Source organism: Hylobates moloch, unplaced genomic scaffold (assembly GCF_009828535.3).
Source record: "Hylobates moloch isolate HMO894 unplaced genomic scaffold, HMol_V3 SCAFFOLD_14, whole genome shotgun sequence".
Classification (NCBI taxonomy): Eukaryota; Metazoa; Chordata; class Mammalia; order Primates; family Hylobatidae; genus Hylobates; species Hylobates moloch.
Genome location: NW_026652289.1, coordinates 97,851,313 through 97,869,500, shown reverse-complemented (window position 1 = coordinate 97,869,500; position 18,188 = coordinate 97,851,313). Strand labels below are relative to the sequence as shown.

The 18,188-nt window shown below is 35.0% G+C and overlaps 1 protein-coding gene and 1 pseudogene across 1 annotated transcript in view; one reads left to right on the top strand and one right to left on the bottom strand.

Annotated features, from left to right (window-relative positions):
• WDR72 (WD repeat domain 72) overlaps window positions 1-18,188 on the top strand; it is a 214,669-nt gene that overhangs the window by 66,164 nt on the left and 130,317 nt on the right. The gene's annotated exons all lie outside the window — the stretch shown is intronic.
• LOC116482821 (U2 spliceosomal RNA) lies at window positions 11,408-11,553 on the bottom strand (annotated as a pseudogene).

The window sequence follows — 18,188 nt, the reverse complement described above, 5'->3', positions numbered from 1 at the left end:
TTAGATGACTACAATTTCAAACTTTCATTCTTTACATTCAGAGATAAACTGAATTGGACAGGACTATCACCTTCTTTGTCCTACATACTATACTTCTCTTATTATTGAATTTAGTGCTAATTAGAACAATATTTCTTTGTGCTTCTCCTAAGTTACATCTTTTAATTTATGTACTGGGTATCTTCATTGTCTATTATACACTTTTTTGCTTAGCATTTCATCCTGATAGAGTTAGGCTGTTGAGATTGTTTTATTTATTTGTCTGTTTATTTATTTGTTTATTTATTTATTTTTAGAGGCAGGGTCTTATTTTTAGAGATCGTGCCACTGCACTCCAGCACAATCACAGTGCATTGGCACCATCATAGCCCACTACAGATTTGAACTCCTGGCCTCAAGCAATTCTCTCAGCTTAGCCTTCCAAGTAGTTGGGACTACAGGTGCACAATGCCATACCTGGCTAAATTTAAAAAGTTTTTCTATTAAAGGCAAGATCTCATTTTGTTTCCCAGGCTGGTCTCAAACTCCTTGCCTCAGGTGATCCTCCTGCCTCAGCCTCCTGAGTCTCTGGGGTGAGAGGTGTGAGCCACTGTACCTGCCAAGGTTGATTTATCTTAGTCTTCTTTAATTTACAAATTTGATAAGCATGAAATTTTATGGGTGCTTATAAGTTCCCCATTCTCCTTGTTACTAATACGGTAAAATGCTTCATGAGTTTTCATAATAAAAAAATTAGTTTTAAGAGACCAAGTTTGAATCATACTCATTTTATATGTGGGGAAAATGGGGGACAGTATGCCTGTGAAATTTAAAATTGTTAAAGGTTACTTTGTATTTCAGGATTTTTTTGTATGTGGATTTTAGTAAGACACGGGTGAAATATTCTCCAACAATAGAATGAACTGTTTAAACAGAAGACTAGCAGCAGAGCTTTTTGAGTTTGGCAACATTTGGACTTTATTAGAATGCTGTATTTATTTCTTCTTCTTGCATTTGAAGCAAGTGCATATAGATCTGGGGAAAAGTTTACAAGGGAAAAACAGATACAACAAAACGTTTTGAAAATAATTCCAATTTGAAATGCTAGAGGAGTTGAATTTGTGCTGCTAGACAAAGAATATCTCTGGCATAGGAAAGGAAAGTCAGAGTCATAAAGGTTTTAAAGGAACACAATATCATGTTTGTGATGGGGAACTGCTTTTCTTAGATTTATCTAAGGATAAGACAAGATAGAACCTGTTTAAATTGCAGTGGAAGGAATTTAGCATCAAAGTAGAGAATAAACAACCACCCTAAAGTCATCTATATATTACAGAAATCTTTGTAGCTTCATCATATTTTAAGGGAAAAACACCTATTTTGTTGGTTGGTTGGCTAGTTGCTTTTAAATTCTTTTTCTGTATTTTTTGTCTGTAAAATGAATAAAAGGGTAAAGTGGATTATTATTTGGGGCCCATTGTAGTATCCTGGAAATGTCTTTTCTTTAAAACTGATTTTCTGTGGAATAGGTCTCCCAGCAGCTCCTTCTGGTTTGCTTTGCTAGCACTTCACTGTCTAAAATGGTAGCCATTAAACATTTGTAGCTACTGAGTATTTGAAATATGGTTAGTACTACATGTTAAATTCTATTTTGGATATATAGGATTAAATGAAATATATTATTAAAATTAATCTCACCCATTTCTTTTTCCTTTTCTTAATGTATCTACTAGGCAATTTAAAATTACAAATGTGGTTTGCATTCTATTTGTATTGGACAATGATGAACTAGACCAGGGATAAGTATTTTTCTGTTTTGTAAAGGACCTGCTATGATTTGGATATTTAACCTTTCCAACCTTATGTTGAAATTTGTTCCTCAGTGTTGAAGAAGGGACCTAAGGAGAGGTGTTTAGGTCATGGGGCAGATCCTTCCCGAATAGATTAATGTAAGGACGGGAGTGCATGAGCTCTATCAGTTTCCAGGAGCATTGGATGCTAATAAGAGCTCCTCCCTCTCCTGTCTCTCTTGTTTCCCTTTTCACCATGTGATTTCTGCACATGTGGCTCTGGTTCATCTTCTGCCATGAGTGGAAGAGGACGGAGGCCTTCACCAAATGTCCTGTCTTCCAGCCAGCAGAATCAGGAGCCAAATAAAACTCTTTTCCTTATATATTACTCAGCCTCAGGTATTCCTTTATAGCAACACAAAAATAGGCTAAGAAAGGACCAGATAGTACATATTTTTGGCTTTGCGGTCCAGAATTTTGCTGCTATGCGTACTCAACTCTGCTTTTGGAGCACGGAAGCAACCATAGACAATTCTTCAACAAGGGTGGTTGTATTCCAATAAAAACATTATTTGCAAAAACAGGCAGTGGACTAGAGATGATGCATTGGTTGTTGTTTGCCAATTTGTGATCTAGACAGTCTTTACTAGACTTGGAGATCATGAGGTCTGAGGAGAAATTGGCAAAATAGTCAACACCTCCCTTTTCCCTCCATATCTGTATTTTACATGAAACAACTTATCCCAACCTCTGCACTGTGTGGAATGTAATCCAAAAGAGCTTATATCAAGTCTAATCTGTGACAGAAACCAGGAACTCATATGTGTTTGGAAAACCACCCTTTGTAGAGAAACAAATTTGTAAGTAATGGCTCCCAACTTAGTTGTAATTTTTTTAATGGAATTTTCTTTAAATAATGCACTTATATGTGCATCTTTATCTAAGCATATAAAATTGTTTATAAATAAAGACTGCACTGCATTATTTACATTCTAGTTGAGCTTTCTAGAAATATGGTTATATATATTTTTAACCTTTAGCTGACCTTATGGTGATGTCTCTCTGGTACCATTTGCTGACAATTTTTATTAGAGCTTTATTCTGATACCTCTTGTAAAAAAACAGCTGGTGTATTGGTAGACCACCAATTGAAAATTTGATCCCGCTACTACCTATCACCTTATCAGAATGAAAAGTTAGTTCTTTTATATTTTATGACACAAAAAATAACCAAAATAGAATTAGTATAGTTTCTAAATTGTAAGACTGGAAAATACCATCTGAAAATATACTTGTAAAAGTATTAAGTAATAATTCATCATGGCAATAAACATGTTACCATGGTTTTTATTAAACTATCTTTATTTTAATATTAAACTTGTATAACTATAAAAGAGAACAACTTTATTTTAAAACAATAAATTGTATTATATAGGGCTAAATCATCCATATAGAATGAAAATTTTCCCTTTTTGATTAGTAAATTTTTGATTTATTCTTTTTAATATAATAAGCAGCATAGAACTATTTTTCTAATGTGGAAAATATTTTACATCAATTTTTTATAATTTTAAAAGAAAATAGATTTTTATTTTAAATTTCAAACACTTGATGAACGGATAATCATTTTCCTCTGTAAACGTTGGATTAAGATTTCTGTTTTAAGTATTTTGATTTGGTGAATCTCAACTTAAAACTGTAGTACCTAAAATGATAACAGCCAGCCTAGGAAGGTAGAATAAAGAAATAAATGTTAGGGGAGAAATCTACAAGGTCATTTGCTTTTTGAACACATAAAGTGATGCAAGTTTTTGACAGTGTATAACTGTTTATCATAAGAGTTTTATAAGATAAACAGTGTGTAACTTTATTGTAATAGTTTTTTACACAGTTGAGTGTGTAACTTTATCATAAGAGTTTTATAGATGTAAAATAGGTAATTTTACATACTGTAAGTTAAAAATTTCTATAATACCTAATCCTTTTTTTTTATAACTGCTTTATGAAGAATTTCCCTTTTCTCATTTTGTGGCGTGAGTTTAAACTTTTTCTGTTCTTCATATATTCCCTCAATCACGAAGAAAACTATGAGGAATATGTCACAGCTTTGTTTCAAAACTAATTTAGAAGGTCTGAGTGGCTATGAAAAGTAGGAAATGCACCATTAAATGACTCCAGCTGTCTTCGCACCCAGAAGCAACTCCGAATTTCCTCACAGGACTTCAAAGCCTGGCTTGAATCTAAACATTCGTGGGCCATGTAAATCAGAGGCACAAAAGGAGAATGCTCCTATTTCATGGTGCGAGGCTAGCTGAAGTCTGGCTTTGTGCAGCACGTGCCGGTGGGGAGTGCCAGCAACAGAAGGACTCTGTTCTGACTCGTGTGACAAATGTAGTTAACACCAGATCCATATTAATGTTGTCAAGTTCCCTCGATGTATTTAAACAGATTTTAATTATTTTCAGCGTCCAAAGGCCTGAAATATATAGCCTAATAGTTCTTCAAAGAAAGCTTACTTAATGTGTGAATGTAAAACCTCTCATAAAAATGAAACTTTTATATTGGCCTTAGTCATTGACATAGGTTATTCATCAAGTCAGCAATTTGTGTGGCAAAGTGCCATTTGAATAGTGTATTGTTAGGATACTTATGGTCCACTTGACAAGGGCTCTTGCTGTAAATAGTGCAATTTGACTCCAGCTGTTAAAGAGTGGCTTTGACAGCAGCCAAATAGAATGGAGATGCCTTACTGCACTGCCGAAAAATCAATATTGGGTTCTTGTTCATAGTAACCTGTTCTTTTCTCTTCTGTAGATTTATAAACGACTATTAAGGGTTTATAAGTGGAAGTTTAAATATTATTTTAACTGTGATTCACTTTAAGTTTCAAATTAAGACTTGTGATAAAGGGTACAAATGGAGAGTTTTCAGATATTATTTCCAAACCCTGGCTCATGTTTAGTCACAATTACAGTTAAGTTTAATTTGGATTCTCTAGCTTCAATAGAAAAGAATTTGTGTAAAACATGGACTCAAAACTGTGTGCCTATTGTATACTGCCAGCCCAATTATTTCTTCTTTTTGATTTTCCTTATCAATTTATCTTCTGTGTCCCTCCCCTATTCTCTGTGTGTATACCTTTTTGTATAGATGGCAGAGTTCTTTGTGGCTGTGCCCATAGCAACACCCACAGATGTTGACAGCCAGTCATGTCCCCAGTGTTGTTTTCCGAAAGCAGAGTCTTGCTGGTTTTGAAGAATTTTCTAAGCAGTTTTCAGCACTGCAAGGTTGCTATGATACCTGACTGGCGGTAATAGATATTGAATCTGTTAATTACAATAACTACACACAGGGCTCTTTTTTGATTGGGTTTCTCTACCATTGCAAGCTGTTATGTTCAAGATACAGAGAGGAAGTGAAGCTATATATTTAAGATGAGAAAAAAATTCTCCAAGGTAAAGTCTTGAAATGTAAAAAAATTTCCAGGTATAAAAATCTTTTAGCTGACTATTGCTTTCCCAGGACTGCAGGTATAATTTATTTAAATCATTTCTAGTTTTGGCTGAGTTTGATTTTTAGTTTTTATTGTTGTTCTTGAGAGGACATAAGTCCTCATCCAAAGTGTACTGAGCAGAATTTGAAAAAGCTGCATTTTTTAACATGGAAAATGCCAGTATAATGTATACTTTCTCAAATGCCTTTTTCAATGAAGTCAGCTGTTAAAATAGCTATCTTCCTATTACTGATCAACTCTGCATTTATTGAATTTATGGCTGAGATAGCAACTGAAAATTCATAAAGCTGATAATATAATTGTGAGCGAAGACCTTTAAGGCTGATTCAAGGTCGGCGTTATTGTTTTTATAATTGCTGATAGGCAACCGTGATTTATACCAGAGAAAGGGTTAGTTCTGCTTTGGGTTTAGCTGGTTTCAAAAAATGTTCTCTCTTCCATTATTTCTAAAGTAAGATTTTTCACTGAATAAATATTTATATCATTTATTTAGTACTAAACTTAGCTTTAGATTCATTTCAGTTTCTCTCTCCCCACAATATTTCATTAACCCTATAAGAGACATGGAAATCTAAGATTATAACTTTCTTCTTGGATTAAATACTCTTTTTGTAATTATCAGTTAATTTGAAGGGGGAGGTTCTAACATAGAACATGGAGAAAAATTAAACATTTTAGGCTTTTAATTTTGTATTTAGCTTGATCTAGGGACTGTGTTAGCATAATTTATTAAAGCACATCTTTACATTTGCCTTCCTTTACATTAATAATTTTATAGATATTTTAGAACCTATGAATTCTGTAATCATGCTCATACATTATGCCTCCGAAACTATTTAGCTTATTTAGACTTTTTTCTTCCTTATTTATTTTTTCCTTCTCCTTTTTCTTTTCTCTTTCTTTCTTTCTTTCTCTCTTTCTCTCTCTTTCTTTCTTTCTTTCTCTCATTCTTTCTTTCTTTCTTTCTCTTTCTTTTTCTTTTTTTTTTTGAGACAGAGTCTCGCCCTTTTGCCCAGGCTGGAGTGCAGTGACGTGATCTTGGCTCACTGCAGCCTGTGCCTCCCGAGTTCAAGTGATTCTTTTGCCTCAGCCTCCCAAGTAGCTGAGACTACAAGCGCACGCCACCACAACTGGCTAATTTTTTGTATTTTTAGTAGAGATGGGGTTTCACTGTGTTAGCCAGGATGGTCTGGATCTCATGACCTTGTGATCTGCCTGCCTTGGCCTCCCAAAGTGCTGGGATTACAGGCATGAGCCACTGTGCCAGGCCTGTTTTTCCTTTTTAAAAACATGTAGCCTCTCAAAATTTGTTAAGATCCTGCTTCTTGTAGTACCCAAAAGATGACCCTATTCCACCTACTTAAAGAGGTTATTATCTACTGGGGTCCAAATTCACTCCAGTGGATTTGGATGCTCTGTTATTGAGCAACTTGTTGGTTCTGATTAAAATGATTTTAAATGTTACCTCTTTAAAATGTGTTTCTATTCTGTTTTTTTAATGACTAATGCACTGGATGGTATTTTCTGGAAAAAAATGACGTTTGTAGAATTCAAATGTTAACTCAAAGTATTAGTTGCTTATAACTGGAAAGAAATGGAGGAGAATAAAATCTTTCTTGTTGAAAGCTGGTAATATCACTTATTGACTGAGAGTACCATTGGACCCATTTAAAGCGATCCCAACAGGAGCACTACTTCTGTACCAGTGACTTATGTTGAAACTGGCCCTAAGAGAGCAGCAAATGCAAAAAACTAACAGGAAGCAATTCTCAAAAAAGAAAGCATTTATTTTCCTGGAATATTTCCCCTATACTATTAAAACCAAAATGTATTAAGCCTTTATCTTTATTTATTGGAACTAAGAGCATGAACTTATTAAACAAATACATCCAGCTAACATTCTTGTCCATTTCTCTGAATTCTGTTTTAATAGTGATGCCTTGAAGGCACCACCAGTTCTCTGCATCTCCAAATAACATTTATTTATTTGTCATTTTCTTCATACTATATAGCTCATATAATTCTGCAAACAGCTTTAATCCTAAGTTAAAATATCCTGCATAATATTTTGGTTCAAGTGTGATTATTCCTGCCAGATATAAAAATGATCCTAACAAGCTGCTGTGAGCAGCAGGGGCTTTCTTATGCACATATTTAACTCCATGCACAATCAAATGGGACTGAAAATTGTAGTTGTTCTATGTCTTCGCATATTGCCCAAAACCTCATGACTTTTAGAAAGCCATTAAGAAAGCTTACAAAGCCGGGCACCATGGTTCACGCCTGTAATCCCAGTACTTTGGGAGGCCGAGGTGGGCGGATCACGAGGTCAGGAGTTCGAGACCAGCCTGACCAACATGGTGAAACCCCGTCTCTACTAAAAATACAAAAATTAGTCAGGCGTGGTGGCATGTGCCTATAATCCCAGCTACTCAGGAGGCTGAAGCAGGAGAATTGCTTGAACCCAGGAGGCAGAAGTTGCAGTGAGCCAAGATCATGCCACAGCCTGGCCGACAGAACAAGACTCTGTCTCAAAAAAAAAAAAAAAAAAAAAAAAAAAAAAAACTTACAAAATGCACAGTGCTGCTCATCTTCATTACTTTCTTCCTAGCTCCCACTAGAGGTCTCTTGTCATTGTATAAAACGTGGCCTTCTCCATTGATTCTCTGGTAGCAGATGTTTTGTTTTCCTTTTTCTTGTCTCTCAGGCCAATCTGTTTTACAATAACCATAGCATGACATTGATCATGTAATCATACGGCAAAATATGGAAAGAATAGTATGGGTTCTGTCTCTTCATGTGTGATTATCTTGAGGCTCAAATGAGAAAATTATTTGACAGTTGACATCTCCCCAAATCTAAGAGGATACCTGAATCTTGAACTTTCACAAAGTTTTCATTGTATGACTGTCAGTCCAAAATTGTTAATTACCTATCTTTTATTAAACCAGATCAATTATAAAGTCAAGTTGATAGACGGTAACAAATTGTCTTTAAGATCTCTTTTTTTTTTTTGAGATGGCATCTTGCTCTGTCACCCAGGCTGGAGTGACGTGGTGCAATCCTTGATCATTGCAGCCTCTGCCTCCCAGGTTCCAGCAATTCTCCTGCCTTGGCCTCCTGGGTAGCTGGGATTACAGGTGTGCGCCACCACGCCCAGCTAATTTTTGTATTTTTAGTAGCGATGGGGTTTCACCATATTGGCCAGGCTGGTCTCGAACTCCTGACCTCAGGTGATCCACCCGCCTCGGCCTCCCAAAGTGCTGGGATTATAGGCGTGAGCCACTGCGCCTGGCCAAGATCTCTTAAGCGTATCTTTCTTTTATGACTTTAACATTTATGTATGCTAATTATCAGCTTAAAATATCTTGAGACATATTTTTAGTCATTAAATTTCTGGTGCTAACAAGGATGGAATTAGTAAGATAGAAGCAGAAAACTAACAGTTCTGAGTGTACTTTGTCAAAATTTTCACTTTTTATGATAATTCAATTAATCATGACAAATTATGCCCTCAATATACATCTGATTTAAATGGTCTACCCTTCTATCTTAATCAAGAGAGCAACTGAGATTAGATACAGAAAATGCAATGAGTTGCATAGTGAGGAAGTGCGCATATAACACACATATAACCTCAGATGATGGTTTGTTTCACTGTTCTTGTGCACCTACCACAAAGGCTCAGCTATGGGGCCACAACTTGATTTTTTTTTTTGCCTTCACTTAATGTTCTATGTCCATTAATTCTAGGACCAAGTTCTTGTATTTTAAAACATTGAGTTATTATATTTTATCAGACTTCAGTTTTGTAACAGGAAATAATTATCAAAATCTGTTTCTCTTTCACTAATGAATAACATCTAAGGATTTGGGACGTTATTTCTCTATCTGTATAAAGCATATAATAAATCGGTGTTTAATTCACAGACAAATGGGACTAAGTAATATAATCTACAGAAGTCTCATTATGTATGAATGATACATCATATCTCTTAAATCTTTTGCAGCTCTCTTGTGGTTACCTGATGTCTTCTTGATAAATCATTTAGTATGGTTGCTTTTAATTCTTGTTTTCAGGATATACTGAATTTCATTCAGCATGAACATATACATCATATTACAATTAAAAGTTTCTTCACTTGAGAATTAGAGCAGGTTTTGTCAGTAGTTCATGAGTGATACTTGGGAAAGAACTCTAATTGATTTTTACTATCCATTGGTAGTTTTGTGTTGATTTCCAGACTGGGTATATTTATAGATAATCAAAACCCAGGAAATATCCACTTTAATATTTCAGAATGTTCATAAAATTCAAATTTCTATTTAGTACTATTATTTTAAAATGTATTATATCTCCTAAACTAGGAACTCTATCTATTATTTTCTTAGCAAGAATATCTTTGGAGTTATAAATTTGAGTTTGACACTTATCATGTGGGGCAGGGGGTGTCCTGTAAGGTTTTCACATATTCTTCAGCCATAACAATTTCCAGTCTATTGAGCTCACATAACTGTTTATGAAATATTATTTTTAGCTTCCACAAGCATGATGGAAAGAAAAGAAACTAAGAATGAGCATTCCATTTTTATTAATCTGAGTTGCATTCATCCTTGTAATAAAAACCAAAATCAAAAATCATACATTAAAAAAGATGAAAAACGTCAACTACTGTTCAGTCCCGTGACCAGATATTTAATCCCCAACTATTTGGCCTCATTAAAGAAACTTGTATTTCCACTGATGTTAGTCTTTTGCCAGAATATTTTCACCCCAATTCTACACCTTCAGGTCTAACTTCGATGCCAGATTACCATTATGTAGGTAGCAGCCCACTTTCTGTTATTCTCTTTCTCAGCATCCTTTTTATTTCATTTTGTATCTTCTCTACCCTCTACTACGGTATAAGTTCAAAGGGGATAGTTACAGTTATGCTAAACCTATTTTATAACTTTATCATGAAATTCTCATCACCTAGCATATCTGGCACATGGAAGACATTCAGAAATATTTGTGGAATAAACTCATGAACTGAAAACGACTGAAGTCTAAAACATGAAGAATAGATGGTAAGAAAGTAAAGAATGCTTCCTTTTTTGAATTGTAAGAGAAAAAAATAGAAATGACTGACAGAAAAAAAAGTGTATTTATTTTGCCACCCAATTGCTTTAAGTCCAAATCAGGTTTACATGTGACTTGATTGTACAGAGGATAGTGACCTAGTAAAAAATAGTCAATAATAGCAAAGAGGCTGTTGAAACACAGCAGCAACCTCCACTGATATTTAGACACCAGTCTCATTTAATTCAAAAGTTTATAAGAAAAAGTGTGCTAAATAGTGGTGATAAAACTTAGCATGCCCAGCATATTAGGGAGAAATGATTCACTTTGGGCAAGGTGGGCATAGAACAGAGCTGATAAAGACTCAGGAAGATTAAAAGGTTAAATGCGGTTAAAATGGCTTGTTATACCAACAAAGTGCATATTATTACCCCATTTACTTGCCCTTAAATCTTAGACTTCTTTTTCTAATAACAAAGTTGTCTAAAATAAGCATTCAAAAATAGCCTGAGGATTGCATTGTATATCAGTAGCCTCTACTTCCCCGAAATAATTACTTTACTAAGCCCTTCCCTCAATACAAAACCCCTGAAGCCAGCAACAATCTAATCAACAGGTTTGTAATAACTTTCAGAAATTTAAGTGTAATAAATATGAAGAGGCCTGATTTATGTTTCATTTCCCAGATGCAAAGACTAGTACAATTCTGCATCCCCCAAGTAGCAAACATTGCTTCCTGCTTTTGTACATCATTTGAAAATTGCTTCACTCGCCCTCTCATCAGAGGATAAGGAGGAGAGAGGGATGATTACGTTTCAACATGTATGACATTAAATGCTTTTAGGTAGCTCATTGTGGGAACATAGGGTGGCATACTGGATTAGCAGCCCCAGGAAAAGCTGAGCATCATAGGATTTGTTCTTCTTCCCTGTCTCTGAAGACCCCATTTAGATTCCCATGACAAGGCTCTTCCGTAATTTCTGGTACACCAGTGCTCTTCCACATGGGTGGTTCTGGTGACTCTATTCTCCACATTTCTTCCTGCCCAGTCTCATGTACCAGAGATGTTCTGTTTACCTAGTCAAATCCTACCTAGACTACAGCATGTGCATGTACAATTTACCATGAACATGCTAGTTAAACAATTTATATTGAACTGATAAAAACAGATGCTACATTTGATCTTAGCTAGAAGGCCAAGAAGTGATTAAAAAATTAATAAATTAACTATGGACTGGGCGCAGTGACTCACTCCTGTAATCCCAGCACTTTGGGAGGCAGAGGTGGGCAGATCACCTGAGGTCTGGAGTTTCAGACCAGCCTGGCCAACATGGTGAAACACCGTCTCTACTAAAAATACAAAAAATTAGCCGGCATGGTGTCGTGCACCTTTAGTCCCAGCTACTCGGGAGGCTGAGACAGGAGAATTGCTTGAACCTGGGAGGCAGACGTGGCAGTGAGCCGAGATTGCGCCACTGCACTCCAGCCTGAGCAATAGAGCAAGGCTCTGTCTCCAAACAAACAAACAAACAAACAAAAACAAAACTATAGATTGCCTAATTATTTTACCCCTATTTATTTGTCTTATTTTCTCAGGCCTAAAGCTCCTTGAAAACAAAGAATTACTGTGTCTGCATGTTATGTAAGTTTTGTGCATGGAATGCAAAACAGTATACTTTATTTATTCAGCAAATATTCATTGAACATCTACTATGTACCAGGCACTCTTCTTGATACAAGATCATGGTGCCCATGGCACTTACATTTCTAGTAAGAGAGGATACATCGTAATTAAAACAAAGCAAAACAAGACTGTCAGATAATGATAAAGGCTCTGCAGGGAATTATTGTTGGGCAGTTTGATAGACAGTCTTCGGGGTTTACCATAGCCTGAGTGGTCAGAGAACATCAGAGAAGGAGGTAGGATTTATACTGTTTGAATTGCAAGAAGGAACCAGAGATTCTCCTGCCTTTCAGAGGGGAGAATATTCTAAGGAAAGCAAACAGCTACAACAGAAGGCCTGAAGTAGGAATGAGCTTGATGTAGACAACGAAGTCAAAAAGGCCAGTGTGACTCAAGAGGAGTATGGGGGAGGGAGAATTAAGAGTCAATATTGAAAAGTGAGGGACGGACAGAATATGTTGGGTATAATAATCCAAAGGAAGAAGCTTGACTTCCAAGTATTAAAGGGAGTCTTTTCATGATTTTACTCAAAAGGAGTAACATGATTTGATTTATGTTTTGAAAAGGTCATTTTGTTTGCTTTGTAAAAAAAAAAACAAAAGTGAATTAGAGGAGAGAGTGTGTCTGGAAGAGGAGTCCATTGCTTAGTTGAAGCAAGAGAAAGAAATTGTTAGCTGGTGTTTGTTTTGTTTTGTTTTTTTGTTTAACATCAAGTTGGCAAAAACCATGGTGTGACATATGTGCTCTAGTTGACCTATATCCCAAAGTGCCAGTGGGAGGAACCCCTTTAGATGGTGAGGCTAACCCTGTCTGTGGTATGCAGGAAGTCATCATATTAGGACTAAATCTTGATGGATGAATAAGATTTTGCCGTAAGGAACAGCAGGTCCAAAAGCCCAGAATATGAAGATGGGGAACAAGTAGGAGGTTAATGAGAAGTTGATATGACTGGAGGTGGAATATAAAGTGAGACGCAGTGGAAGGTAACTATGACTTGTACCCCTGCAGAAAATAAAAGGAAGTCTTTGAACCTGGACTTCAACTCGTTATTTTATTTTAGTAAGAAGACTTAACATGACATCTGCCCTCTTAACAAATTTTTAAGAGTATAATACGTTATTGCTGACTCTAGATACAATGTTGTACAGCAGATTTCTAAAGCTTATTAATTCTACTGGGCTGAAACTTTATGCCCATTGATTAATAACTTAAGCCCCTAGCAAGCATAATTCTACTCTTCGATTCTATGAATTTGACTATTTCAGATATTGCATATTGGTGTAATCAGGCAATATTTGTCTTTCTGTGACTGCTTATTTCACTTAGCATATGTCCTCAAGGTTCATCATGTTATCACATATTGCAGAATTTCCTTCTCCTGAAAGGCTAAATATTATTCCATTGTATGTATATATCAAAATTTCTCTATTCATTCATCTGCTAATGAACTTTTAGGTTAGTTCCACATCTTGGTTATTGTGATGCTGCAGTAAACATAGACAGGCTAATACTTCTTCAGGATCCTGATTTTAATTCTTTTGGATAAATACCCAGAAGTCGGATTGCTGGACCATGTGGTAGTTCTATTTTTAATTTTTTGAGGAACCTCCATGCTGTTTTTCATAGCAAGCAGCTACACCGTTTTGCATTTCTACCCACAGTGTGCTAGGATTCCAACTTCTCTACATCCTCACAAACACCTGACTTGTGTTTCGTTTTGTTTTTGTTTTCATTTAATAACAGCCATCCTGAAAGGTATTGGGTGGTATCTCATTGTGGTTTTGATTTGCATTTCTTTGATAATTAATGATATTGAGCATTTTGCATATATTTCTTGACCATTTGTATATCTTCTTTGGAGAAATGTCTATTCAAACCCTTGGCTTGGTTTTTTTTTATTGTATTATTAGGGTTTTTCGCTATAGAGTTGTAAGAATTCCTGGACTTGGACTTTTGGGAGCAATTTATATTTGTGGTGGAAAATCTCATGAGTAACAAAAACAACCAATACAGACTTAAGATAGGGTCCTCTTTTAAAGCCTAACAACTGAATTAAGGGGATTTAACACATAAAATTGCTTTCTTTATATTTATATTGCATTTTTGCCCAGAAAAAATATTTTGCATACATTTAAAATTCCCATTAATTTAGAATAAGCCAGGGGTTGGCAATTTTTTTCTCCAAAGGATCAGATATCAAATTTTTTTGGTTTTGTGGGCTATACAGTCTCTGGTACACCTACTCAACTCTGCATTGGTGATGCAAAAACAACCATAGCCAATGCATCAGTAAATTAGTGTTTCTGTGTTCCAGTAATAGTTTCTTTACAAAAAGAAGTGGTAGGCAGGATTTGGCCTACAGGTCATTGTTTCTTGACCTCTGCAATAGGCAGTGCTGTGATTAGATTGTGTTATAATTGAGTATAATAGGCCACAAGAAGAGGAGTATGGTAGCTTTCCACTGGAAAGAACTATATTTTATTATTGTCATTAATAGACTTTCTTATAAAGCTCCCTATTTGCTGAAAATTATAACTGGTTTTGCTCAATTTGGGAGCTCTGGTTTGTAAACTCTCTTTTGGGTTTTCAGAGATTTTTGTCTTGTTTCTTCTGCTTCTTACTTTTTTAAGGTAGTCTACAAGCTTGATCTTGTCAATCAGTTGCTAGAAATGTGAGAAGTTATTGTGGTATGGTTGTTTGAAAGAACTCATGTTCTGAGACATTCCATAAATTTTATATACTTTTTTTTTTCAGTGAGCATACTCTCTGGGTATTGATTTCAATTTAATAAGTATGTGTTGAATTGAATTGACTGAAATATCTGGTGGCCACACAAATATATACCCAAAATAAGTATTGTGGTTGGTTATTCATTATGTGAATACACATACAAATCCCTCAAAAGAGGAGAAGCACTATTTTAAAAAAAATTGTCCTTTGGTCTACTTAATGGTGAGCCAATTCTGGCTAAGTTGTTTTTCCTTCAGACCTATACCTTTCCTGACCTCTTGGCCAATTATAAGCTTGTTAGTATGATGTTTAGAAAGCATCAGCATGATACTGCTGATTTCAGTGTCATAGTTGGGAAGCAAAGGTGTTTGGAGTAAGTAAAATTACATGTACATACCACATCTCTTTTAATTAGTTTTCATCTCTGGAGGGTGAGTACAGAGTAATTTAGTAACACATACTTGTTATCTTAATTGACAAAAACATATAGAGAAAGAGGTGAAAACAAATGGAAGGAAATAATTGCTATTTAAAGAACACATGAGACAAGTATCTTTCCTGCTACGTAAAATTTGGCTTATTAATGAGTTTTTAAAATTTGATATTGAGAACTTTTATTCTGTTGGTGACATTGAATTTTTATAGGATGCAGAATAGACCAAAACTGGATTATGACGTGTCTATTCAAACAGACGTGCCATCTGTCAGAGGTGGGACAGTTAAGGGGAATTTGTTTCTGTGTCTTCTAGTAGTTTCCAGGGAAAGCATAATGCACGTAAGCATGAGAAGTCATATTTCATGTAGTGGAAGGAGCACTAGACTAGGAGTAGTCAATCTGGGTTTTAATTTCAACGTTGGCATTTCAGTAGTTGCATTGATTAAATGAGTGGCTATATGACATTGAATCAGTCACCAAGCCTCTCTTGTTTCCACCTATCTATTCATGTATACATTGATATGAATTTCGAAAATATCTACATCTGAATAGGCCATATTATGTTCTAGTAACAAACAGTGTCCCAAATCTCATTGGCTAAAACAACTCAAGTTTGTTATTTCTTATTCACTCAATGTACCAACCTGGGGTCAGAAGGGGTCTCTGCTCTTCAATGTTACACAGAGACAAAGCTAATGAAGCAGAAGCCATATGCTGGGAAAAGTGGAGAACTGTAAGCATTTGGTAAAAATACCAGTGACTGAGGAGAGGGAGCATGAGAGAGGAAAAAAATACTAATGATTGCGCAGATAATTTCTAGGGCTCTATATAAAATTATATGAAATTTTGTGGAAAAGTGTGGTTTCTCTTTAGATTCCTTCTTCAGGAAGTTAAGGATCTCCCTAGGTGTTGTAATTATGGGTGATCTGATTTTCTTTTGATTATCTTTATTATTGAATGCTTTGTAAACAGTATTAGTATTATTTATTAAAGGCAAAAATAATATAGCAAAAGCTATTTTTAAGTAATGAATCTCTTTCAAATGTCCTTTGCTTATCTTACTTTTTTTAAATTTATGAATGTATGTAAATACCTTTAGTTTCTTCTATAATTCAGAATTTAGTGTCTGAGTTAGTATTTCATGTTCTGTACTATTGTGATTTCATAACAACTGAACACATCTTTTCCATTTTTCACATGGAGTTATATGATCTTCTAATCTGTTTGTGCACAAAAATAATTCTGATTCTTCACATTTTATTCTTGAGATCTGGTCAGACTTACTAAGCTTTCTACTGGAGTCTCTGCCATAGGACTAATGGAGTCCTTACCTTTGCATTGTACCAAGAAAGGATAATCCTTTGTATATTGTCTCTAGCACAGGCAATACCCTACAATTTGGGGGAATATTTTGACTTCAGTAATTTAACAACAAAGACCCTTAATTATTCCCTTTTTTATTTTTGGTTATGAGACTTACTTTTTATTACACCTATTTGGCCATACCTTACTTTCCTTGCCATTTTTTTTAACTGTCCCAGAGCTTTTATTTGACGTTTTCTATCATTTCAGTATTTCAGTTCCTAGAGAGGATATTTTGTTGTACATTTATTTCTCAGAATTATTTATAAAACCATGAAAGTTTAAAGCTGGCAGTTGGTTTCAATCCCTTTCTAGAAGCTGGGGACACACTTTTGGTTGTGGTTCTTTTTGTTGGGGAGAATACATTGGTCCCTAGCTTTTGTCTCTTGTTTGTTAAACAGTTCTGAATACAAGGTGACCTGAAACAGTCTTCTGGCCTCTGGCAATTTTGTTTACCTTCTTTCTTTTCTTTATCTATCCCTCACTCCCTCCCTTACCTTGGTCTTTCAACGTTTTTCAAAAATGATGAGCAGTTTCTTTACCTCTAAATCCGTTATTTGTATTATTTCTCACTTACCTGCAACTGAATCTGCATCACAGAAATTTAGTTGATTGCTGAGAGATTATTTTGGAAATATGATAAGAGAATATGAGTTGCAGGGGTTTTATAAGTACGAGATATAAAAATTTCAAACAATCTAGCAATATTTTTATAATCAGGACTTTGGTTATTTTTCCTTTGCTATATGCATCAGAAGTTTTTTGAGAAGTAGAAATAAACTATCTGAGCGTTTAAAAAGGAACTTAATTTCTTTGCAGTCATTTAAAAAGTAGACATACAGAGATATAGTTATGATTTACAGAACAATAGTCACATTTTAAGTGTTACAGAAACACTGATGCTTTTTAATAAGCCAAATCATCACCTTATTCCTGTGAGATAGGGTCATCATACATCCAGGTTCACTGGGACAGTTTTGGCTCATGTCTCTCGTTCCAAGGTAATTATTAATAATGCACCATTTCACTCTAAAAAGTAGCCTGGTTTGAACAATAAATTACATGATCACTTTATTTAAAGGAGACTAACCTTTAAGTTAAATGAAGAAAAAAATATATATGTCCTACTTAAGGTTAATCTAGCAGTTTCAAAATACTCAAATAACCGTGTATGATATACTAACACAAATGGATTAAAGAATATAAAGCTGATGCTTAATCATTTTCCTTTTACATTTAGATATGCAAAAATACCAGAATCTCCTAGCAGTTAAATGATATAGTTTAAGAGAAAAATCATGCTTAAGGCAAATAAAAATCTTTACTTTTACTTCATCCAACATTTACAGTTTTAGTTTTTCTGTGTTTGGCATATCTTTCTTAGTACATCATTTTAAAAACCAACATGCAAAAGGTTCATTGTGCAGTAAATGACACCCTTGATTTTATAATGGTTTATTGATATATGCATTAAAAATGTAACTGGATAACCCTGAGAACTGCTTTGCAAAATTCTGCTATTCTTCACACTTACAACACAAAACCTATAATTAAAAAAGAAATGAGCAATTTGTCCATTAGCCAGAGTCAGATTATACACTTTAAATCTGGAGATTCTGTAAACACACTAA